General features: G+C 43.1%; 1 pseudogene; it reads right to left on the bottom strand.

Moving 5' to 3' along the window:
- Positions 1-835: 835 nt before the first annotated feature.
- LOC124607751 lies at positions 836-953 on the bottom strand (annotated as a pseudogene).
- Between the last annotated feature and the right edge of the window lie 24,209 nt (positions 954-25,162).

The raw sequence follows: 25,162 nt of genomic DNA, 5'->3' as shown, positions 1-25,162 counted from the left end.
TCGACACAAGTGTCACGTTTTGTCGATGAGGAACGGTTTCAAACTCGATAACAGCTACTGCTGTCGCAGAATGTAGGCGTATGTCACTCAGTTACTAAGATAACACAGCGAAAAGAACTCGATGCAAACGACAGTGGGATTTGGGTACGTCGCAAACGGCCGTTACTCATAGCGGCACGTTGATTTGCACTTCTTCAATGCGGCAGTCAAGACAGAAATGTCCAATAGCCGACAGGGGTCATGTAATGTAGGAAGACGAATCCCGACTTTACCTCGTTTCAACCGAAAACAGGCACTGAATGTACCAATGGCGCAATGAGGCACTTAACATGTGGTGTTTCAGGATTTTTCATTCTTTCTTTGATGCTTTGAGTGTCCTTTTATGTACCATGACTGAACCAACTGTCCCGATTTCTACCGTGAACCAGAAAGTTTACTTAAGTAACCTAGGCAACTAACCGTGGCTTTCTTTCCACCCTTCACGACGAATATGATTTGGAAGCGCCCCTCTTGCAAGGTAACAACCGTATCCATAGAACTGCCCGCATGCGCTCTTCCTTTGATTAGCGCTTCGGTATGCTATGACTCTTCGACCATCCCTGCTAAAACATCTTTGTAACGGCACAGAATACTAGCACTCCGTCTTCAGACCACAAGTGGCCCCCTGGGACCATCCGACCGCCGTGTCATCCTCACTGAGGATGCGGATAGGAGGGGCATGTGGTCAGCACACAGCTCTCTCAGTCGTTATGATGGTTTTCTTTGACCGGAGACGCTACTATTCGGCCGAGTAGCTCCTCAATTGGCATCACGACACTGAGTGCATCCCGAAAAATTGCAACAGCGCATGGCGGCCCGGATGGTCACTCATCCAAGTGCCGGCCACGCCCGACAGCGCTTAACTTTGGTGATCTGACGGGAACCGGTGTATCCACTGCGGCAAGGCCGTTGCCTGCACAGAATACTAAGGGGTTGAAAATTTGAAAATTTTATTAAAAGTCATTCATCTTGATACAAACAAAGTGCAGTCACGCCAGAGACAGAACCAGGAAGTAACGAGTGCGTGGCAAGTGGGTCAGGCCTCGGCAGGTTACAATACTACACTGAGAGACAGCAGAAAACGGCTTGTAACAGAAAACCAAAGACACGTGACACGTGTATTCGTTAGCTCGTAAGAGATGTTGAAATAAACCGTATCTTTTTTACAAGAAACAGTATCATGGAACCTTCACAACAACTAAGAGCCTGTTAACTGAATATAGCAGAATCAGAATTATAATGCAGTCCATAGAAACCGAGTTCGTTTCGTAGCCTCATGTTATTCCCCATTACATACTCGCGCTCTGCAGCTCTCAAGGAGATGATCAGTGCAACAGACGGTGTTCACAGTAATAACACTCTATTACATGATTACAATACTGTAGCGAATCTATGTTCTAGATACTAAAGAACAGTCTACGAGTCAGTTGAAGATGTACTTCAGGTGACAGTCTTCGGCTGATGAACTTTTCGCCGCCTATAATTTTCGGATGAGAAGCTGACTGTCTCGACTGTCTTCCGACAACAAATCGCCCAGTGCTGACAGCACCGAACTTCAGTGTGGAAATCAGCAGCAGTGCCTCATGTGATCCACGTTCCTGATCAACACCTAGGCGCCGGCGGGTGCTGAAACCTACCTGCCCGGTAGGAGGGTGATCGACCAACCAGATTACCTCCGATTACACCACATCGCTTACGGTCATCAAGGGTCAATATAAAATTCGCAGTGGGATCGAGCACACCACAGCAGCTGCTACGAGACCATTAGTGCTGAACCATAGCATCGCTGGGAGCATGCTGCAGCTTGAGGGCACTCACTCGTCGCCTGGAGCTGCAGAAGAGGAGCTTACTCAGCAGCAGTCAGTGGGTATACAAAACGCACCGGAATGAGTCATCAGCTACAAGGCTGGTGTGGAACAAGACAGCTCTAAACACGGTTAATAAATAACTGACTGCGAGAATGTTTGATTGACGTCAGAGACGATTCTCAGGCACTCAGCTTCATGCAGAGGTGTATCCGCGCTGCTCTTGTCTAAATTTATGTCAGAAGTACGAACTCTGACGCCGCCATCAGAGGATCTGGCATCGGATGTTTTCGACTCCAGCGCCTGGAAATCGGAAGCAGTGGTTTGCCTCTACGGCATACGTACTTAGCAGCAGTAACCGCAACGCGGTGAGCACAAAAAACATTTTTCTTTGTGATGTGGCAGGCTTTATGCGTATTTATGAACGTGCTCTGTCGAATGTATTATTTTTATAACCATACTTCGGGGGCTGTTGTAAAGAATCGTGGTTGGTACAAGTGAGATTTGCTATTTTTAATTTAACGGGGCACAGTGAACCATGCTCCAAGTTTGTACCAGTATCCTGTTCTATATGAAGAGGTTATGGTCCGCGCAGGAGCATCCTCAGTGTCGCTGGATAATGATCAGTCAAAAGAAGTAAATGAGTATCGTTTCGACAGCGTGTTTTTCCTGTCCGGTATATGTTGGTGTAGGTATCTCCGATGTACACATAAGATAACGGTAGATTGCACAGATATACTAGACACAAGGTCAGTTACTGCAAGTCATAGTATAACCGTTTTAACGGATCAAGTGCCACAATTGTTAGAGGAAAATGCTCAACTGAAGGTACGGCATGAGGAATTGGAGGTACAGTTATAATCTTTGAGGGGCGCGCGAGATTTACTGATGGGTTCGAGTGAAGTCGTTAGTATCGCTCTGAGCACTATGCGACTTAACTTCTGCGGTCATCAGTCGCCTAGAACTTAGAACTAATTAAACCTAAATAACCTAAGGATATCACACAGATCCATGCCCGAGGCAGGATTCGCACCTGCGACCGGAGCGGTCGCTCGGCTCCAGACTGTAGCGCCTAGAACCGCACGGACACTCCGGCCGGAGAAGTCGTTAGTGGCAGTGCCCCACTTTTCAGTAGATTCTTCGATAGTTAACCTCATCATACCCTTCTCTGGCAAACCAACAAAGGACGCCACAGCATTCATTCATGATGTATTGGCTACAGACAAAATGTGTAATTGGTCGGATGAAATTAATCTGCTGGTGGCCAATTGATGGCTTACAGTGAAGGCAAGATATACAATACTAACGGAAGATTTGCGTCAGAGATACTGTGAGCAACCTAGTGCCAGGTTTTTTAGCGGAAAGTTGGGTGGATTGACACAGAAGGCAAATGAGGCTGTAGAGATTTTTTCAGACAGAGCCCGTAAAATAAATGCGCAAACATGTCAGGGGACGGGAAATCCTGACCCAAATCGCGTCTTACTCAGGGAGTCAGAAAACAGATGACTCGACGTGTTTTTGCGAAGATTTCCTGCGGAGTTGTCACGACGAGTCTGAATGGAGAATCTAGAGGACTTGGCTGTTGCACTGCGCATTGCCACAAGTCTGGAGGAGACAGATATTGCTGCGTGAGTACGCACACTTAACAGACATTTAGCTTCTGTGAAGCATTCTTATCGTTGTGGGAAGAGAGGATATTTAAAGGCGCAATGCTATCAACTACAATACTACGCGTGTGTGCGTTTTTGTCACAAGGCAAACGAGTGTGATAACAACAAGCAAAAAGTAACGGAAATAATCAACGGGACACGTTAAACATGAGAGGGGGTGTTTGGTCGGTCAGAAAACGTTCTCGGTAAGTCAGTGTAATGCACACACTAAGACAGAGACGAAGTGTTGTTTGTTGGGCTTTGTAAGTGGTAAAGATTGTAAATTTCTAGTCGATACTGGTGCACATGTCTCTATTATTAGTCTAGGCGATGTGGGTAGGAGGAGACTAGGGACTATATGGAGTGGGAAACAATAACATGATAGCATTGGGGACAACAGAAATCGTTTGTAGGCAACGGTATTGTGAGATTCTTGGACTTTATTTCTTGGATAGACATCATGCAAACATTAATATTTCACAGCCTAAATTGAACTTTTAGGTAACTTGTTTCCCATGCGTTTAACAGCTGTAAATGTTTCAGTGTCGCGAGGTACACCGGTTGCTAAGTTGTCACCAATTGTTTTGTATGGACACGTGTATTAAAGATGATTACGAATGACAAGATACCTGCTGATACAGGGAAGTTGGTTCGCATATTTGTAGATGCTATTGTACTACAGCAGAAATTACGTATGATTGGGCCACTGTAGGACAACGAAGCATTTCACGAAATGCATTGTTTTATACGAAGAAGCGTTGCACGCGTAACAAACATTAATGGGCAACTGATGATTCCAGTAAGCATGGATAGCATCGGCACGGATGAAGTAAATCTCCCGAAAGAATTACTTATATCGAGTTAAGACTGGTAGATGAGGATATTGAAGGGTCACACAGTGAGCACAGCAACAATGCGTCTGCATTACGTGACAGGGTTCGTCACTTCTAAGATAGTGAATGACAGGCCATGGAAGTTTTGATGCTAGAATATTCAGACTTATTAATTACAGATGGTCCACTACCAGCAACGCCGATCACACAACACCGGATACCAACAGGCGATAACCCACCACTTTGTAGGAAACCATAGAGCCACTAGTAGAAGAATTTATAGATCAGCAAATGCGTGAGGGTGTTATCGAGTATAGCGATAGCACTTGGTAGGCAAATAGTGTCCTTATACCCAAAAAAACAGTTAATGGTACCAGAAAATATCGATTCTACTGTGACTATCGTTACTTGAACACACGAACCATGACGGATGTATAGACAATACCGAATATAACGGATACAATGTATTTATTTACGAACATTACTACTAATTTTATATCAGTATAGATAGTTCTTGTCGGACTTCTCCAAATCCATAAATCCATATTTCCATTGCTTCCAAGCTGCGGTGTATGGGCTGCTCTCCCGGAAGGCCTGCAGACCCTCTTACAGTTTTGTACGCGAGGATCCTAACCTAGAAGGTGTAACATCAGCAAACAACAAAACTTAAATCAATTAGCAGTTGTTCAGAGTCTCGTTCCAAATCGTCGCCACGTACGATACTGCGCCAATTTCGAGACACTGCTGAACGAGGAAGCTGTCCTCACACGTTATCAGGTCTTGGGTATCAGTTGTCGACATTATCTTCGTACATCTTTCAAATACGAATCTTTTCCTGAGACCAAGTGAGTATCAGATTTGAACAGTTCCATCACCATAGCCTTTGGTGTACTTCCGGTATAAGTTAAGTACTTATCTCAGACTCTCACAAACTGTTATGGAGATTAAATGTTCAGAAAAGAGTGTCTTTTGGTCGATGTATGTTTTTGGTTTATGTATGTATTAACTACATGCTCTGCATTGTTTCATAAGTAATTGTCTTCTTTGATTGAAACAATGTTTCGCTGTATGGACACATTTTGTGATTGATGTACAGCGTCGGTTAACTCTTGTAATACGGAACAAGTATATCTCAGCGATTAATCTTAGAAGTGGTTCTCACCAACTACAGGTATTTCGAAGAGACAGTCCCATGTCTGATTCCACAACTAATTCAGATCACTGTCAATATGGAGAATGTCAAATGCCTCTGAGCAATATGGGACTTAACATATGAGGTCATCAGTCCCCTAGAACTTAGAACTACTTAAACCTAACTAACCTAACGACATCGCACACATCCATGCCCGAGGCAGATTCGAACCTGCGACTGTGGCGGTCGTGCGGTTCCAGACTGAAGCCCCTAGAACCGCTAGGCCTCACCGGCCGGCTTGAAGAATGTCGTTTGGATTGATAAATGCTCCAGCTACCTTCCAACGACTATTAGATGGATTACTTCGTGAATTAAAACCGAAAACCTGTGTGGTGTATCTTGACGATATAGCCATCCGTCCAAAACTACAGGTCATATTAAGCGTCTCGGCCACACACGTTACAGTAAGTGTCGATAAATGCCATTTTGCTTAGCCACAAGTAACTTATTTTTCACATATTATCAGTGAAGACGGAGTGAGGTCGGCTCCTCGACTTACTTCCGCCGTTCGCAATTTTCTGACAGCGATAACTACTCAACAGTTACAATCATTCATTGGCTTATGCAATTATTACCTCAAGTTCGTGAAAGGTATCTAGAAGTAAATAGAGATCTAGAAGTAAATAGCGTAGGCTCTGGGATACAATGCCCAGATCGTATTTGCTTGTTGCTTAAGTTAGTCTTAATTTTCTTTTTTGTTTATTTACCTCCACAAAGGAGGGGGAAGAGGAATTGATGGTGTTATCTTTCTCTCAGGTGGTCTGCCAAGCTGCTTACCTGAAAACGTTTTCTGAGCACCGCGCTATTATACTGTTGCAGAGGAGATGTGATATGAAATCATCTGCTATACAATGGAATTTTATCTGCTAAGCAATCAGATGTTCTACTGGTGTATCACAGATGGACAAACGCATTTAAATTAAACATAGGGGAAGTAAGAAATGATGTAAGAGGACTGCAAGATAGGTTTACAGCTTTCCAAAAGGAAGTAGAGAAAGGAGGATTATTGGAACATACGGACAACGAGTATCAGTAATTAAAACTCCCATATGAGAAACTGAGTACTCAGTCGCAGCAGATAACAGAAACTGTTTATAAAACGTGGTTTGTTAAATGCAGGAGGGAAACTGACAAAAACTGTGTTTCGAACAACGGATAACGAGGATATCAAGAATGTAAAAAGCACAACAGGAAATGTACAGGAGTTTGGAGAAGATGCATAAACAAGAGCAGACTGGCACACAACACGTATAGGGAACCAGGAGCAAGAAATAATGTTAGTAAAACAGTAAGAAACTTAAAAATAGAATTATAATATCTTAAATAGTTATCTAGAACAAATACAAACCCGGTTAAGCAGCCTATAGGAAAAGTGTTAATAGCAACATCATTAGGAAATTTAGTAGATAAATGAGAAGACACAAGAATCGACATCGAAATCTGGCTTGAAGCAATACATCATGTTACTCATGGGCAATTGAGTTCAACGTTGTTAGATCCATATAAAGTGCTGATGACATTACATAAAGAATCTTTCCAGAGTGACCACAACACGTCTTGCCTATAACAAGTATGAATATAGCTTTATTTTAGCGTTTATCTGATGTAAGAATAGATAAAGATCAGGCTAGACTGCACCTTAAAATTGTATTTCCCGTAATAGGAACAATTCCGCAGTTTCAGTGTTACATGGTATATCCATATCCAATTAAATGGAGTGAAATTGGGAAATGGATACAGACGCAAACTCGTGAAGTATTTTTAGTTTGTACGTGAAGAGAAGCTCACGACGTCACGCCTGCAGTAGATTCCGACTGTATTAGAGAAAATGTTATTTGTCCAACAAGGGTGGTATAGACGAACTACGAATCACTAGAAATACAGTTGTTTTGGGGAAAAGTGGAAGCAGGAGACTGCAAGAAAGTCTTAGCATCTCAGGCGAAATTTCAGAAAATTGGAGATCACTGGGTTTACGCCATATTTGCACAAGAAACAGTATTTACCAGCTGCTATAGAAACGGTAAACCTACCCTTACAATGAAATTAGAATTACAAGACAATGGACGGTTAATTAATGGAACTAGGTGTGAGATAGCAGGAAGACAATTTTTCCTTTCAGCTACCATCAAGGGCACAACAAAGATTAACGTGTACCGTGGACCGAGCAAGTTGCATTAGTTGGAGGAACCACCAAATATCTTACCTAATTAAAACCTAGCGTTTACTGACGATACCTTAGATTCAACAGATTAATTAAAAACTTCAGAAAAAGGACACCTTTCAGTCAATCAAAACATATGAAAGCATATCACGAGCAATGAAGACAAAACACAGTCATTTACATGACAAGCATAATCTTGGTTCTAGTATTTATTTGTGCAGCCTTCTTTTGTATAAAGCGTAAGATGTCTCATTCAAATGAGGAAACCGGTCTGCAGATACCTTTAGAGTGGATACATATCAGTAATACATAATAGGAGAAGAAAATATAAATAACGTAGTTCACCAGGGCAATATGACAAAGTAGTTTAATTAAGCTAACTAAGATTCAAGTCTGGTTGCGAAGCAACGCCGGAAAGACTAATCTTTTAAAATATTAAGCAAGAATCTACTAAGTAATAATAAGCAAAACGGGGAGAATTCGGGACGAATTTTGTTAAAGAGGAGTGATGTCTTACAGCACAAAATTGTAATGAGTTGAAAACTAGAAAATTTTATTAAAACACATTCACCTTGCTACAAACAAAGTACAGTCGCGCCAGAGGCAGAGACCCAACCAGGAAATAAGCGGTATGTCGAAAGTGGGTCAGGCCTCGACACGCTACACCATTACGACAACGTGAAAAGAGAGAGAGGAAGAGGACAGCAGAAAATAACATGGGACAGAAGAAATGGAAATGTGACACGCATATTCGTTAGCTTGTAAGGTATTTCGAAATAAACTGTATCTATTTCATAAGAAACAGTATCAGAGGGCCTACATAGAAGAGCCTGTTAAGCGAATATAGCAGAGTAAGGAGGACACGTGCTGTCATTACAAACCGAGGGTCGCATTATAGCTTCACATTAGTTCCCTTCAAATGCTCTAGCTTTCCATCTCTCAAGGAGCTGATCGTTTGGATCGATGGCGATCACAATAATAGCACTCGACTCAATGATTACGATACTTTAGCGAGTCTATGTCCTACATACTCCAGAACAGTCTGTGACCCAGCCGAAGATGTACCTGACATGACGGTCTTCACCTGATGAACTTCATACTTTTCCTCACCTATAACTGCTGATGGAGAAGCTAACAGTATTCCGACAACACATCACAGAGTGCTGACAGCACCAAACTTCAGCATGGCTTCACGGGGCCTACGTGTATGTACAAAATTTAGGCGCCTCCTGGAGCTGAAATCTACCTGGCCGGTAGGAAGGAGATCGACTGACCGCACGACTTCCAACACCACACCGCTTGTGGGCAAGGATCAGTATAGAATTAGGAATGGGATCAAGCATACTCCAGCAGCTGGCACAAGACCACTGGTACTGGACCACAGCTGCGCCATCAGTACACCGTAGCACGATGTCGCTCGCTCTTCACCTGGGCCTGTAAACATGGTTACTAAATAAATGAAATTTGACAATGTATGACTTGCCTGATTATCAGGTATTCAGCTGCTATCCTGAATTGATGCAGAGGTGTCTCCACTCAGTCCCTCTTTATGTTACCTTCATCGTAAAGAAAAATGGGACAGCAAAAGAATATGGGACAGCAGTCGTAATGTAATAATCAACTCCCCACATTTTGGTAGTTCCACGGGATTTGTTCATCGATGAAGAGCATCTGATGAATATGATCTGCCTTGTGGACTCTCTTTCTAATTGGTCAGCTGACCGCGTGTCAGTGGTCCACGAATATGTCCACCTGGTTATCCAAGCAGACACTAATGTAGAGACCTAATCACCGTCCATCTGACAAGCTATTTTTTTTTAAAATTCTAGATATGTAAGAGTAATTATGAACGATTTGTAAAATGTGTTGATACCAACAATCTCGCATAAAATAGCTCCAAGCAAAGTTAAATCGATGCGCTTAGAGCTGAGAAAGAATTCTCTGTAAGTCTAAGTCCATTATCATGATTCAAATTTTCTCTGTTTTTATAAAATTGGTTCGATAATGATTTCATCAAATCATCACATCGAATTGCCATTTAGTTTGTGGTCATAGTTACTATCCACACACACACACACACACACACACACACACACACACACACACACAGACACACACCCATCTTGTTGAACCAAACTAAACAGAATGCCAGGGTGTATTACATCGTTATTTATTGCTCGCGCATAGCTTGTGTTATGCACTGCAGAACGAGGTAGTTCGAGTAAAAATCAATACCATTTAAGAAAATGAACCTTGGCGACTATGCAGAAGTTGAGCCCTACGTTCCATAGCAAGGTTTAGTGGTTTAGTTGCTTAGTGGTTTGTTCGCGACAGCTGGCGAACTTCTTAACGGGCTGACATCCCCATTCTATTAATGAATGAAGGTATTCATTGTGCAGTGTAATGTCGATTTTGTATCATGTGGATAGGAGATGAGAGAGTGAACGTCGGTGCAACTTCATAGCGTGTTCTAGTAAAGTGGGTTGTAATAAGCGGTTTATAAGTGGGTGGCCAATAGTTGTGATATGACAGAACATAACTTCGTAGAAGATGGCTGCAGGTAAGAAACAGAATCTAAGGAAGCGAGACTCTACATCAAAACCGAAGACCAACGAAGATCACATATTATATACATTTTTATTATTTTGTGTTTTTTGATACATCACGTTGTATGTCGGTTCCTTGGTTAAAGCTGATATTCTAAAGCGCGACTATCCCCTCTCACTTCAGAATGTCTATAGTGGACGTCTACCACTTACCTGTTTAGAGGTTTGCAAATGACCAGATGAAAGACTGTGTGCAGTAAATCTGTGTTTCTGTGGAGTAACATGTTAATGCGTTACGAAAAGAATACCGCGGTGCGGTGGGAAATTTTAAGATTACAGTTTAGCAATAGCTTATTTCGTTTTCTGACAGTCCATAGAAATGTAATCCAAAAGAAGGAGGAATGCTGCATTTCCCATGCATGTTACGCTCTCAGGATGAAGGAATAACGATGATCAACCAAATAGATAACATACGTTAGAGATTTTCTGTCCACAGCCCCATCAAGGACCAAAACACAAAAGCTTACTGATGACGGTCAATAGTAGATTGAAGATAACATATAAAATATTTATACTTGCAAATTCATGTAGAAAGTTACCATATGCATTCATCCCTCGCCCTTTAACGTCGCCGCTCCGACTTAGTTTTAGAGAGAAAGAGACTATTGAAAGCGGACTCTAAGGTACAGGTACGTAAGCCATTTCAAAGAAACGTTGGTTTAGAGAAGGGCAAGTTGAATACAGCTTCAAGATCTCTTGTAATGAACAGTTATATTCACTGACAACTGGTTTCGGTCAATCTATCGCTTCCAGCTGCATATTAGTTTGTGAGCTGAACGTAACACATTGATCAAAAATTCTTTTCTGCGAATAAGTGTGCCATGCAAGAGATTTTGGTGGTTCTGTGATTCTGTGCTTCAAATTTGATCTAGGATATCATGGAGGTGGAGATCAGGACAGCACATCTCCTCCACCTCTGCTACATATTTTATAGAAAATTTTATAGTGAAACAGCAGAAGATGGCCCTGCTGTTACTGTTGTGAACCCGAAGACTGAAGGTTATTTTCTGAAAATTATTAATGCAAATGCAAGGATATTTACTTTTTTATGACCATCGTGTGTCATCCTTGTCCAATTCAAACTTTTTCTGCATACAGATAGTCCTCATCTGTGACAGAATGTTAAATGGTCTTTTCATTCTTCGTCTAACACCAGGAACTGAGGACTTGTTACAAGTGTTGGCCAAACTGCGGATCGTTTGCAAAGGAAATCACATACATGGATCCGGTCTGAACAGTTCCAGAATACTGTCCCTGTATTTAGAACCATCGTCTGGTAGACGTGGCAACAGATATCTAACTAACTGAGTGACGCTCTGTTAAGCTCTAACAGGTCAGTGCAACCCAAATAGCAGTTTAACAGAAGTGCTAGGTGAAGTTAAATGATAAATCGACGACGCAGTGCTAGTGAAACCCTGCTGCGTATATCTCGCACAGAGAGCGTGAGAGAAAGATGGGACCGATTACGAAACGTACAGAGGTGATTAGTGATTCTTCTCTCGCTCAGTGCGCGAGTGTAATAGCAAAGAAAATGGCTAATATTTGGTGCGAAGTAGACCTAGCCTCCACCGTGCACTGTACAGTGACTTGTAGGATTTCTTCAGGATTCTACACTACTGATGACCTCAGATGTTGAGTCCCATAGTGCTCAGAGCCATTTGATCATCTGCACTAACGGCGGAGGCTGTTTTAGTGATCTCTTGTATCACACTATCAATAATTTGTGACATTCTATGTAGTTCCAAATGAATTTGAATTTACCTGGCCAATAACTGTTTCTTTTTTCATAATTGACCTAGAATCACGTGTGTGAGAAACTCTGAGAGCCGCTGGCTCTTAAGGTGGAACGGTTGCTGACGTCACCGCACAGGTACTCCAGTAACGCCTCGGAAGGTTCCTGCCTTAAGCGCAAAGTAAATCACGGTGAGGTGTTTACTCGGAGAACTTATAATGCCCTGGGAGCGTCGCAATAAGACGAGAGGAGTCACCCGCGAGCTGGTAACTCCGCCACTCGCGTGACACTTCGGCTTTGCGCAGGCAGTGGTGGCGGGGGCGGCGGGGGCGTAAGCCGAAAGCCCTTTACGGCGACACCTCTGCAGGAAGCGGGCCGCCGGCTGCTGGTATCTGCACCGCAGCCGCCGCACTATATCTCCTGCAGAGGGGCTGCGGAGGGGCATAATACCTGTGTTCCAGGGGTGCCGGCGCACGATACAGCATCCTTTCCTCCCCCATACTCTCTCCCACGCAAACGCAGATACATCCGTGTGGGAGGGCGCGAGCGGCAGCCGCGGTAATTTTCTTGGCACTAAGCCGGGAAATGTAGGGCGGCGCTCCGGAGGAAAACAAATTTCCTGATCTTATCCTCGGAGACGGCCATTGTTGCGAACCATAACAATGGCTGCTACCCTCTAATTTAAGTTGCCCGGATAAAGGACTGTAAAAGAAGAGCAAAGTGATAACCACCTTCCAGGCGCCTCGGCTGCAGGCGGGCGCAACTTCGAAGTCTTATCTGGGTCGTCCCTCTCTCCACTTCTTGCACTATCCTTCGCTCTTCCACTTGCTCCCCTCTGGCTCTGTATCTCTCGCCCTCCAACATCCTTCCCCTTCCAGTCACCTGTCCCGTGACTTTCACCCTGGTGTGAACACTGCATTAGTGGTTTATACAACTAAATATATGCACTAGCAGTCATACTCCCTGTATATAAGGGCAATAACCTCAAATTTGCGCCGCGAATGTTGCGGAAATTTAAAGTGCTATGGATGTGCGGTTTTCACAAAATGAAGGGAAGGAAAGGCAGGAAGATTGGGTTTAAGGTCCCGTCAAAATCGGGCTCCTTCGAGACGGAGCACGAGCTCGAATTGTGTCAAGGACGGGAAAGGAAGTAGGAATTGCCCAGCAAAGGAACAATCCCGCCAATTGCCTGGAGCGATATAGAGAAATCACGGAAAACGTAACTTTGCTTGTCTGGACGCCGGATTGAACCGTCGTCCTCCCCAACGAGAGTCTAGTATGCTTTTCACAGAATTGGTTGGTAATCAGGGACTTGTGTTATTAGAATTTGAATATTTGTAATAATACTTAGAAAGCACTTTTTGTGAAAACTTTTTTAAATGGAAAAAATGCCTATGGACATTATTTAGATTTTAAAAAATGCATAACGCAGTGCAGTCTGTAATAACGTTATTTTATTTTGCTACCGGTTTCGGATAAGAGGCATCATAAACGGCAACGGCAAATAAGACCAGTGGTATTCGTTCCAGGACTCTACTGCGAGTCGGTTTCGAGATACTGTATTTTGTAAAGGTCCCACACCGACACATTAAAGAAGAACACAAGGTCATTTACTGGGTTTGTGGATTCTCACCAGTAACGAGACAAGAGACAGTCACAGGCTGCGTTCAAAGTGACCACAAGCAGCGGAAATACACCTTTCCAGTCTGGTATGTATCGACTGCTGCACACGTGTTAACATTTCCGAGAGATGTACTAGTGGGGTGCAGTAATGAGTCGTCGGGGATCATCAGGTGTTGGTGACGTGTCCTTGTAGACACCGTCTTCGTGCATTCCCCATAGAAAAACTACGCCGGTGTCAAATCCGGGTAACGGGCCGCCCGAGATAAAGGTCCTCTCCGTCCAACCAAATGACTTGGAAACAATTCTTGAAGAAATGTTTTAGTACTTCACTCACTATGAGCTGGACACCCATCATGTTGGTACCTTCTTGTCTGCAGAGGAAGGTCTTCAAGCACCCGTGGAAGAGGGTCTGGGTTCAAATGGCTCTGAGCACTATGGGACTTAACAGCTATGGCCATCAGTCCCCTAGAACTCAGAGCTACTTAAACCTAACTAACCTTAGGACATCACACAACACCCAGTCATCACGAGGCAGAGAATGGAAGAGAGTCTGTTAGGGGATTGCGATACTTGTGCCCTTTCAGTGTTCTGCCTATGAAGAATGGGTATATGAGCTGAATGTTAATTTTTTATACGTTTACACTCCATGGGGGCTAACGATCTACCTGACGAAGCCAGCGTGGATTGTCACCAGACAATGCCTAACTATGATTGGTAAATGTGGCTACGTTGCCAAAAAAGGTACACAATTCATCTAGAGTATCCCGTCTCAGTGCTCATGTATAGAAGTTAATTCAATTCTCATATTCGTTTCAATGCAGCTCTTGATGGAGAGTGATGTGGTGAGGATGAAACCTATGTCGATCGAGAACGTTCAGTTTACTTGCTTTGCTCATGCCAGTTCCTCCTGTGATTGCGAGGGTGCTAACATGCAGACCAACTGCACCTGCAGCAAGAACATTAACTTCCTTCTCCTCCGTCGTTACTTGTTTCCTTCTCTTACGTAGCCTACGTGTGCATGTGTTAGGTGATTCACCCTGTATAAAAAAACACAGGCATATTTGACGGAGATAATCTCCTTCCAATAACGTAGAGAATGCAACAGTGGCAATACATGTTGTAGCACACCTCTTTCAGTAAAGTTCATACAATGACTCACCTATGACACAGCCGTTGGTCATTTACAGATGAAACTAGAGAGACTTGCGGACAGTATTAAACTATGAATATTGTACGTAGCTGATTCTGTCCATGTTCGTTTTATTGTCTCTTTTCAGGAGTATGATAATGTCCTTATATTTTGCTTGTACTATTCCCAGGCTTGCAGAGCTTTAAGATTCGTGAAATTACATATAAAATGGTAACTGTTCATTACATTTATACAAAATGCCCTACTACTCTCACTTCCTACCACAAACAGTCTTTGTGAATTCGTTTCTAAAACAACTATAATATGACAGTGTCTTACAAATCTTCCCATCAAGCGTGGGCAAGAAGTGCAAACTTGACATGTACTCCAAAGGTTTCGATCTAGATCATTTACAAAGACACACAAAAAATGTTCTACAAGTCTTACATAAATTGACATGAAAATATTATAAATGTTCTCTTCAAAATACTCGTATTTATGCTACCTAGTTTATAAAGGTAGGGATTTTGTGTCTATGTTAATTTAACTACGAAATGGTTGTTCACGTGCTTCTAAGATAGACTTCTAAAAATTTTCTATTTTATTCACAAATTAAGTGTCTTCGAAACTTCATATTATGTGTTAGCCATGATTGCATCACAATATACACAGTGTGTCCTTATTATAATGCAACTCGCCTATTGCCTGGGACAAGTAGGTAAGAGAATATATATACAATATAGGGTCTAAAGTGATTTTTGGGTCCAGTCGAACCGCGAGGCGTTGATTTTAAATATTAAATTCAATGATAGCATCGAAAACAGCTTGAAATAATAAGCACGCGGGCACACAGAATGTTCGTCACCTCGCAATGCAGCGTTTTGGGGACTGCAAACCTCTACACATTTTACACGGCTTCGCATCACTAAATTGCTCAGAATAGAAAGGAAGTTTACAATCAAACAATAAACCTTCACAGGAAGCGCTAATCCTCACCGCTAACTTTCGCAAAGGAAGTATCCCACCATGAAATACAATTAAAATACGGTGGATTGTATGTTCGAGCACTCAGCAAGGCTATTTAGCTATAAAACTTTGCACTTGTATATAATCTACATTTGAAGTTTAACGAACCTAAACGATTAAAAAGCGAGTTTGGAAAGACACAACATCGTGTAAGAGACAGAAGTGACCAGCAGATTCACTGGAGCTACACTTTATAACAGAGACGAAAGGTATGTTAGCGTGCAGCGTCCTGTCGACAACGAGATCATTAGAGACGAATCTCTGATTACGAATGAACGGTAAAGGAAATCCAACGTGCCTTTTTCAAAGGAACAACCATGGCGTTTGCGTGGTAAGAGTGACAGAAATCCTAAATCTAGATGGCCGGACGGTCATTGTAACCGACGTCCTCACCTAATAATAACACGTTAACCACTTTCAGAGTTATATTATTAAAAACAGAAATTCGTGTGTCGTTTCACATTCTTCGTTTACTCGTTATCGAACTGCAAACGTTGAGTTTCAATAAAGTGATTAACATACAGCGGAACAGAAAAGTATGCACATTTCACGAGGGCAACATTTTTACCTACTATATTATTTTCGGCTCATCCTCACTGTAGTAGTTCAGTATAAAAAGCTATCTGTACTGTAGTAGTTCTGTATGAAAAGCCATCGATAACACAACGTCGATATTCTTGACACGACTGTGCATCTGGGTTTTAGGCACTTCATTGGCACTCCAGTGACGAATAAGTTATTAGGTACGACATCGCAACAACCTGCAATTTGGGAAATGCACTGAGATGACAAATGTCATAGGCTAATGGTATGCATGTATACAAATGGCGATAGCATCGAGTACACAAGATATAAAAGAACAGTGCATTTCCGGAGCTGTCCTCTCTACTCACGTTATTCATGTGAAAAAGGTTGCCGACGTGATTATGGCCACACGACAGAAATTATAAGACTTTGAAGGTGGAATGGTGGCCGGAGTTATCAGTAGGGGACATTCCTTTTCAGAAATATTTAGGGAATTCAGCGTTCCGAGGTCCAAAGTATCGGGAAGGTGCCGAAAACCCCGTATCTGACGCATTACCTCTCACCATGGATAACGCAGGGACCGATGGCCTTCAAGTGACGACCGAAAGCAGAGGCGTTTCCGTAGAGTTGTTAGTGCTAACAGACATGCAATACTGTGTGAAATAATCGCAGAAATCAATTTGATACGAACGTATCCTTTAGGACAGTAGGGATAAATTTGGTGTTAATGGGCTATGGTAGGAGGCGACCTACGATAGTGCCTTTGCTAATGGCATGACATCGCCAGCACCGCCTCTCGTGGGATAGTGACCGGACGGGTTGGACCCTATATGACTATAAAACCGTGGATTGGTCAGATGAGTTCCCATTTTAGCTGGGAACAGTTGATGGTAGTATTCATGGGTGCCGCAGACCTCACGAACCCATGGTCGCAAGGAGGAAGGCAGTGTGCAAGCCGGTTGTGGCTACATAATGGTGTAGCTGTGTTTACATGAAATGGACTGTGTCCTCTGGTCCAAATGAATCGATCACTGATTGGAAATTCTTATGTTCGGTTACTTGTAGAACATCTGCAGCCTTTCATCGACTTCATGTTCATAAATAACAATGCGGCGTGTCACCGAGCCATAGAGGTTCGCGGTTGCTTTGAAGAACATTCTGGGCAATTCGAGCGAATGATTTGGCTGCCCAGATCGTCCGATATGAATAACACTCGACATTTATGGGACGTCATCGAGAGGTCGATTTGGGCACAAAATCATGCTCTGGCAACACTTTCACGTTTATGGATGGCTATATAGTCAGCATAGCTCAATATTTGTGCAAGGGACTTCCAACGACTTCTTGATTCCATGTCACGTTCAGTTGCTGCGATTCGCCGGCAAAACGGAGGTCCGACTCGACATTAGAAGATATCCCATCACTTGTGTCAGCTCAGTGTGTGACTATGTAGGTATTGCATGTATAGCTCTTTGCCGAACTGTTGGGTTGGGTTGATTTCGGGGGAAGAGACCAAACTGCGATGTCATCGGTCTCATCAGATTAGGGAAGGATGGGGAAGGAAGTCGGCCGTGCCTTTCAGAGGAACCATCCCGGCATTTGCCTGAAGCGATTTAGGGAAATCACGGAAAACCTAAATCAGGATGGCCGGACGCGTGATTGAACCGTCGTCCTCCCGAATGCGAGTCTCGCCGAACTGTACCTCGCTTATAACTGTTGTGAATTTGCTTGCCATAATTATCTGTTCTGTAGTCTTTCGACTCTTGAACTTTTAAACATTGATTGTACACACTTGCAGAAATTTACACCTTGACGGGTGGTAGAAAATATCGTCGTCATCATGAGTTTTCGGCTATAGTAAGAAGTTTAGTGACCACTTCCTGCGATCCTCTGCTTCGTTCTTAATATTGCTGTACGTGATACCGTTCATCACATCACCCAGGATCTGAAACCTCTCCCTCCCTCGCATTTTCTTTCCTTCCACTTACTCCTCTAGTACTGTTTTTACAAGCCCCCATCCTCCCTTCTCTCTCAATCTTTTATTATAATCAGAATTCGTCTTTGCTCTCTTTTTCTTCTGAGTACTTCCTCATTCTTCACTCTGCTCCTCATTATCCACTCAGTCCATCCAACTTATTCTTTCCATCTTCAACATGTCCATAAGAAGAAAGCCTTCCTCAGTGCCCATTTCTTAACTCCACATTGAACATTTATAAGGTTCTTGGTAAAAGTGTTTGAGTTGCTGTTTCATTTGACGTATCATTTGTAACTGTAAGTTTAATGTAATAAGTATTATAAAGCGTCAAAACCCAGATATTCATTAATAAACACCCTGTGTATAAGACAATAGTGAATAGCCTCCGAAATTTCTGACAACTGTAATGATACCAGTACTGGCTGAGGACAAATTTGAATCTAGGCGGAGTGCAGGCACAAGAGATGCAATAGGACTGTTTGGAATTGTAAGAGAGAGATTTACTGAACAGGCAAGAGACCAACTATGTATGTTTACGACACAACAAACAAAAGTCATGTAGGTTGGGAATAGTTTGCAACTACAACGAGGAAAAAGAGAGTGGTCTGGAAGACTAGAAGACTCATAAACTAATATTTAAATCATGAAGCATCAACTGAGAAGAGAAACTACTATCTGGACCAAACTGTGAGGAGTCAGACATGCTTGCTTTTCGTCTTCTACCATTTTCAGTATGTACTTAGAAAATCTGATACTCACTGCCCACTTGTTGGTGGCGGGATAAAAAATGGTGGAAGAAGAATGTTGTGTTTCAGTTTTCCAGACGACGTGGGGTTTCTAGCAACAATGGAGAAGAACTGAATGATTTAATGGATACCACTGTAGCTAAACGAAATATTTAGGGAACAGCAACCAATACAAATAATGGCACTAGGAGGAAATGAAAGGGTAAAGTTAACACTGACTTGAGGAATATTAGAATTTTGGGCAAGCTATAATTTCCTGGAAACAGGATAGAATCCGACTGTAAAAGTAGCATAGAAATTAAATCTAAAACCAAAAATTGCTGAAAGAGACATTTGTTAAGAAAAGGAAAATTTTCTACATCAAAGTGGGCAAAGAATTGTGGAAGAAACAAATAAAATTGTCGTGTGGAGTGCCCTTGAAACCCGGCAGCCGTACGGCCTAACGCACTGCTTCCCGAGCGGGAAGGCGTACCCGTCCCCGGCACGAATTCAACCGGCGGATTAGTGTCGAGGTCCGGTGTGCCGGCCAGCCAATGGCACTCTCCGCTGCAGAGTGAAAATCTCATTCCTGTTTTCCATCTTCCTTGCCAAATGCGGGCTGGTTCTCCTTATTCCGCCTCAGTTACACTATGTGGGGGCGATTGCTGCCCAAACACTGCCTCCACGTACGCGTACACCTAATTACTCTATCACGCAAACATTTGGGATACATTCGTCTGGAATGAGACATTCCCGGTGGGGGGGGGGGGGGGGGAGGGGAGGGGGTGTCTATTGGGGGCCGAACCGCACCGCACAATAACCCTGCGTTCGATGTGGGACGGCGGTGTCGTAGTGGACTCCTGTAGCCTGTTGTGGGGTTATGTACCAGTGAGGGCTACGGCGGGGACGGCGCCTCTCCGTAGTTTCTAGGTCCCCAGTTCAATACATACATACATACAGTGTGCTTACATCTTCACTTAGAATGTCTGATACAGCACTTCCTGGTCCGTTTTGAACCATGTTCTACATCTACGTGCAGTCTTTGAAATTCATCTTATGGCACTTGGGGGAGGGTATCGTGTACCAGTACTAGACATTTTCTTTATTTTTCCACTCGCAAAGAGAGCGAGTTAAAGACGACTATCTATATGCCTTACTTGAAATGTACGTTGGCTGCAGCAGAATCATTCCGCAATCAGCTTTAAATACCGGTTCTCTATATTTTATAAAAGGAGTTTCTTGAAATGAACGCCATTTTTTATCCAGAAATTCCCATCTCAGTCTATGAAGCATCTCTGTAATACTCTCGTGTTGATCGAACGAACCAGTAACAAATTTAGCAGCCCGGCTCTGAATTGCCGAAGTCTTCCTTCAACCTGGCCTAGTGTGGAGCCCAAGACTCGAAGAATACTAAAGAATTGGTCGCACTTGTTTTCTATACTTTCTTAGATACTTCACTTGGCCTTCTGTGGTGCTTGTGGCAGCAATCGAAGGTTTTACGAGAGCTGTTTAAAACCTGCACCCCTTCAAGTTTTATGTCTCACCCAACGGTGATGGCTTCTTCCAGAAACATAACCGTCAGTGGCAAGACAAAGAATCGTGCTACGATGGTTAGAGCAGCATGAGAGTGCGGTCTCGATTACCAAGTTCACCTTATCAGAACTCGATGAAACACATCTTTGCAAAGCACTTACCAAAAACATACCACACAGAATCGGTGCTGTATTGCGTTATAAAGGTAGAACAACATGTTGTTATGTAGTGGACATATTGCTTTGGTTCACCAGTGGCAACCCTATTCTAGAGGTAGTGTCTTTGACTAGTAATAAAAAATCGTCCTCCGTCCCGAGTTTGAACCTCGCCACTGTTTCAGGTGCCAATAAAAAGTGTTCAAATGTGTATGAAATCTTATGGGACTTAACTGCAAAGGTTATCAGTCCCTAAGTTTACACACTACTTAACCTAAATCGTCATAAGGACAAACACACACACAAATGCCCGTGGGTGGACACGAACCTCCGCCGGGACCAGCCGCACAGTTCAGGATTGCAGCACCTTACACCGCTCGGCTTTTCAATAAAGATCATAAGCAACGCGGGATCGATTACTTCCGGCATAAGATGTCACCATCATTCTGGAAATGGCCTTGCTGAAGAGGACGGAGGAGCTGACTGATGTTCAGAGCACGCTCTTCCCCTTGGTGTGGGTAACTGCCTCAAAAAAGCGGACGAATCAGCAGTCATCAACGGTATCAGGATGCAGAAGCAATCAAAACCACTGAATTAAAAAGTCATGTAATGTGTATCCACAGGACATGTGGCCTGTAATTGAGGAGGTGTCATAATCATATTTCCATTGGCAAAGTGTTCCGAACTAACCTCCATTTCGGTCTGCAGGAGAGGACTGCCAAGCGGGAGATGACCATGAGGAAAAGTTTGAACAACAAACTAAAGGATAACGTTCTACGAATGGGGGCGTGGAATTTCAGAAATTTTATCGTGGTAATGCAGCTACAATATCTAAAAAGTGAAAATGCTAAGGCTTAGTGTCTGTACTGTGGGTTCAGTGAAGTAAAACTGAAATAGGACAATGTTTTCTGGTCATATCAGGATAGAGTAACAGAGTATAGGGTAACAATAGTAACAGCAGTAGGAAATGGTATAAGTGTAAACTTAAGGTAGATAGTTGGTTACTCTGGACAGTACAGTCATAGGGACCGCCTCATCAGAATCAGCAACAAACTAATCGACAGCAAATCAGCATCAACAAAAATATTTCAGATATACAATTCGACGATTGAGGATTCTGAATGGGTAATTCAGTAAAAGGAGATGAAAATCTGATACTCACAGGAATCTGGAATGTAGTTGTAGGGGAAGGAGTAGAAGAAAGGGAGTATATGGGCTAGGTAGTAGGAGAGGTAGAGGAGAAAGATTAATTGAATTCTACAGTAAATATCAACTAGTAATAAAGAATAATCTGTTCAAGAATCACAAGAGGAGAATGTATACTTGGGAAACGCAGGGAGATACGGGAAGTTACCAGTTAGATTACATCATGTTCAGGCAGATATTCCCAAATCAGATATTGGATTGTAAAGCGTACCCAGAAGCATACATTGCCACAGATCACAATTTAATAATGACGACAAGTTGACTGAAGTCTATAGAGACTAGTCCAGAAGAATCAATGCTTAAAATAAGTGGGATATCAATGTTTTAAGAAATGAAGAGAGCTGCTTGAAGTTCTCTTAAGCTAAAGTTTCGGTAACAATGAATAAGCAGTTCAATCGAAAAGGAACTGACATCTCCAACAAGGGCAGTCACGGATGTTGGAATAAATGATTCAAATGGCTCTGAGTACTATGGGACTTAACTTATGAGGTCATCAGTCGCCTAACTAACCTAAGGGTATCACACACATCCACGCCCAAGGCAGGATTCGAACCTGCGACCGTAGCAGCAGTGCGGTTCCGGACTGAAGCGCCTAGAACCGCTCGGCCACTCCGGCCGGCGATGTTGTAATACAAAGAGAAGTAGGTACAGAGAGGCTAGCACAGAATCAACTGCGGGGAACGGTTGAAATACTTCAGCTGATCGATGAAAGAATGAGGTAAAAGTATTCAGAGAAATTCAGGAATACAGAAACGCAAGACACTTCGAACTGATATAAATAGGAAGTACAGAGAAGCTAAGGCTAAATGGCTGGATGCAAAATGTCAAGCAATCGGGAAAGAAATTATTATCTGAAAGACACACCGCATGTAGAAAAGTCAAAACATCTTTGGATGAAATTAAAAGTAAAGTCCTTAACATTAAAAGTGCAATGGGAATTCCACTGTTAAATACAGAGGAGAGGGCATATAAATGGAAAGAGTAGACAGGAGGCTGCTATGATAGAGAGGGCTTGTCTGATGACTTGATGGAAGATGAAACAGGAGTCGATAGGGAAGAGATAAGGGATTCAGTATTAGAATTAGTATTTAAAAGAGCTTTGGAAGACTCATGATCATATAAGGCAGAATGAATAGATAACACTGCATCGGAATTTCTAAGACCATTGTGCGAAGGGGCAACAAAACGATTATGCAAATTGCTGTACAGAATGCATGAGACTAACAATATACAATCAGACTTTCGGAAAACATCACTCACACATTTCCGAAGATTGGAGGAATCGACAAATGAGAGTGTAATAATACAGTCAGCTTAACAGCTCGTGCATCCAAGTAGTCAACAAGAATAATATACAGAAGAATGGAAAAGAAAATTGAGGAGATGCTATATGACGATCAGACTGGCTTTACGTCAGGGAACAAATTTAGTGGTAATAGAGGGAGCTGTACAGAGTAAAAATTGTAAAGGAAGACAGAGACTGAAATACATCCAGCGAATAATTGAGGACGTGGGTTGCAAGTGGTAATCTACGCTAAGAAGGTTGGCTGATGAAAGGAATTTGTCTTGGGACACATCAAACCAGTCAGTAGACTAATGACTCAAAAATAAAAAGTGCATTACAATATCCACTGAAACACACTCATTGAAGTTCAGAAACTAGCAGTAGCATGAGCAATACATACGGAGCGAAAGGCTATATACAACTTGGGGCCAGACTAGAATCGAAGGGAAAGAAACGGATGTGTAACCTGTTCCCAATGCTACTCAGTCTATTGATTGAGCATGCTGTGGAGCAAAGCAAGAAGAAATCTGGAAAGAGAATCGAAATGTAGGTAGAAAAAAAAGGGCTTGATGTTTGCCGATTACATTGTAATTCTGTCAGGGAAGGCAAAGAACTCGAAAGTGCTGTTGAACGGAATAGACACAGACATAAAAGGAAAATATAAGATATACACACATCAAAAATAATTTTGCATCATGTCAGTTCCGAGAGTTCTGGGATCTGTACAGGTAATTGGAATACAGATCAACATAAAAATAATTTTCACACATTTTATTGCTCATGAAAACCACTCATTGCATGTTGTACCAGCATACAGCGATCCAATTAGAGGTGGTGGCCAAGATTGCTGTACACACCGGTACCTCTAATACCCAGCAGCACTTCCTTTTGCATTGATGCATGTGTTTTTTCGTAGTAGCATACTATTCGCAAGTTCAGCAAGGCACTGTTGGTCCAAATTGTTCCACTCCTCAACGGCGAATCTACGTAGATCGATCAGAGTGGTTTGTGGGTCACGTCGTCCATAAACAGCCCTTTTCAATCTATATCAGGCGTATCGATAGGGTTCGTGTCTGGAGAACGTGTTGGCCAGTCTAGTCGAGCGATGTCGTTATCATAAGGAAATGTCCGCCCTGGTAGCTGAGTGGTCAGCGTGACAGACTGTCAATCCTAAGGGCCCGGGTTCGATTCCCGGCTGGGTCGGAAATTTTCTCCGCTCAGGGACTGGGTGTTGTGTTGTCCTAATCATCATCATTTTCATCCCCATCGACACGCAGGTCGCCGAAGTGGCGTCAAATCGAAAGACCTGCACCAGGCGAACGGTCTACCCGACGGGAGGCCCTAGCCACACGACATTTCCATTATAAGGAAATCATTCAAAAGATGTTCAAATGGCTCTGAGCACTATGCGACTTAACTTCTGAGGTCATCAGTCGCCTAGAACTTAGAACTAATTAAACCTAACTAACCTAAGGACATCACAAACATCAATGACCGAGGCAGGATTCGAACCTGCGTCCGTAGCGGTCGCTCGGCTCCAGACTGTAGCGCCTAGAACCGCATGGCCACTCCGGCCGGCTCAAAAGATGTGCACGATGGGTGCGCTAATTGTCGTCCATGAAGACGAATGCCTCGCCTTGCTGCCGATATGGTTGCACTATCTGTCGGAGGATGGCATTCACGTATCGTACAGCCGTTACGGCGCCTTCCATGACTACCAGCGGTCCCACATAATGCCACCCCAAAACAGCAGGGAACCTCCACCTCGTTGCACTCATGGACAGTGTGTCTAAGGCGTTCAGCCTGACCGAGTTGCCTCCAAACACGTCTCCAACGATTGTCTGGTTGAAGGCTTATGCGATACTCGTCGGTGAAGAGAGCGTGATGCCAATCCTTAGCATTCGGCATGTTGTTGCGCCCACCTGCACCGCGCTGCATTATGTCGTGGTTGCAAAGATAGAAC

The sequence above is a fragment of the Schistocerca americana genome, chromosome 3, assembly GCF_021461395.2.
Source record: "Schistocerca americana isolate TAMUIC-IGC-003095 chromosome 3, iqSchAmer2.1, whole genome shotgun sequence".
Classification (NCBI taxonomy): domain Eukaryota; kingdom Metazoa; phylum Arthropoda; class Insecta; order Orthoptera; family Acrididae; genus Schistocerca; species Schistocerca americana.
The sequence above is the reverse complement of the archived record's forward strand: the minus strand, read 5'-3'. Positions and strand labels throughout refer to the sequence as shown.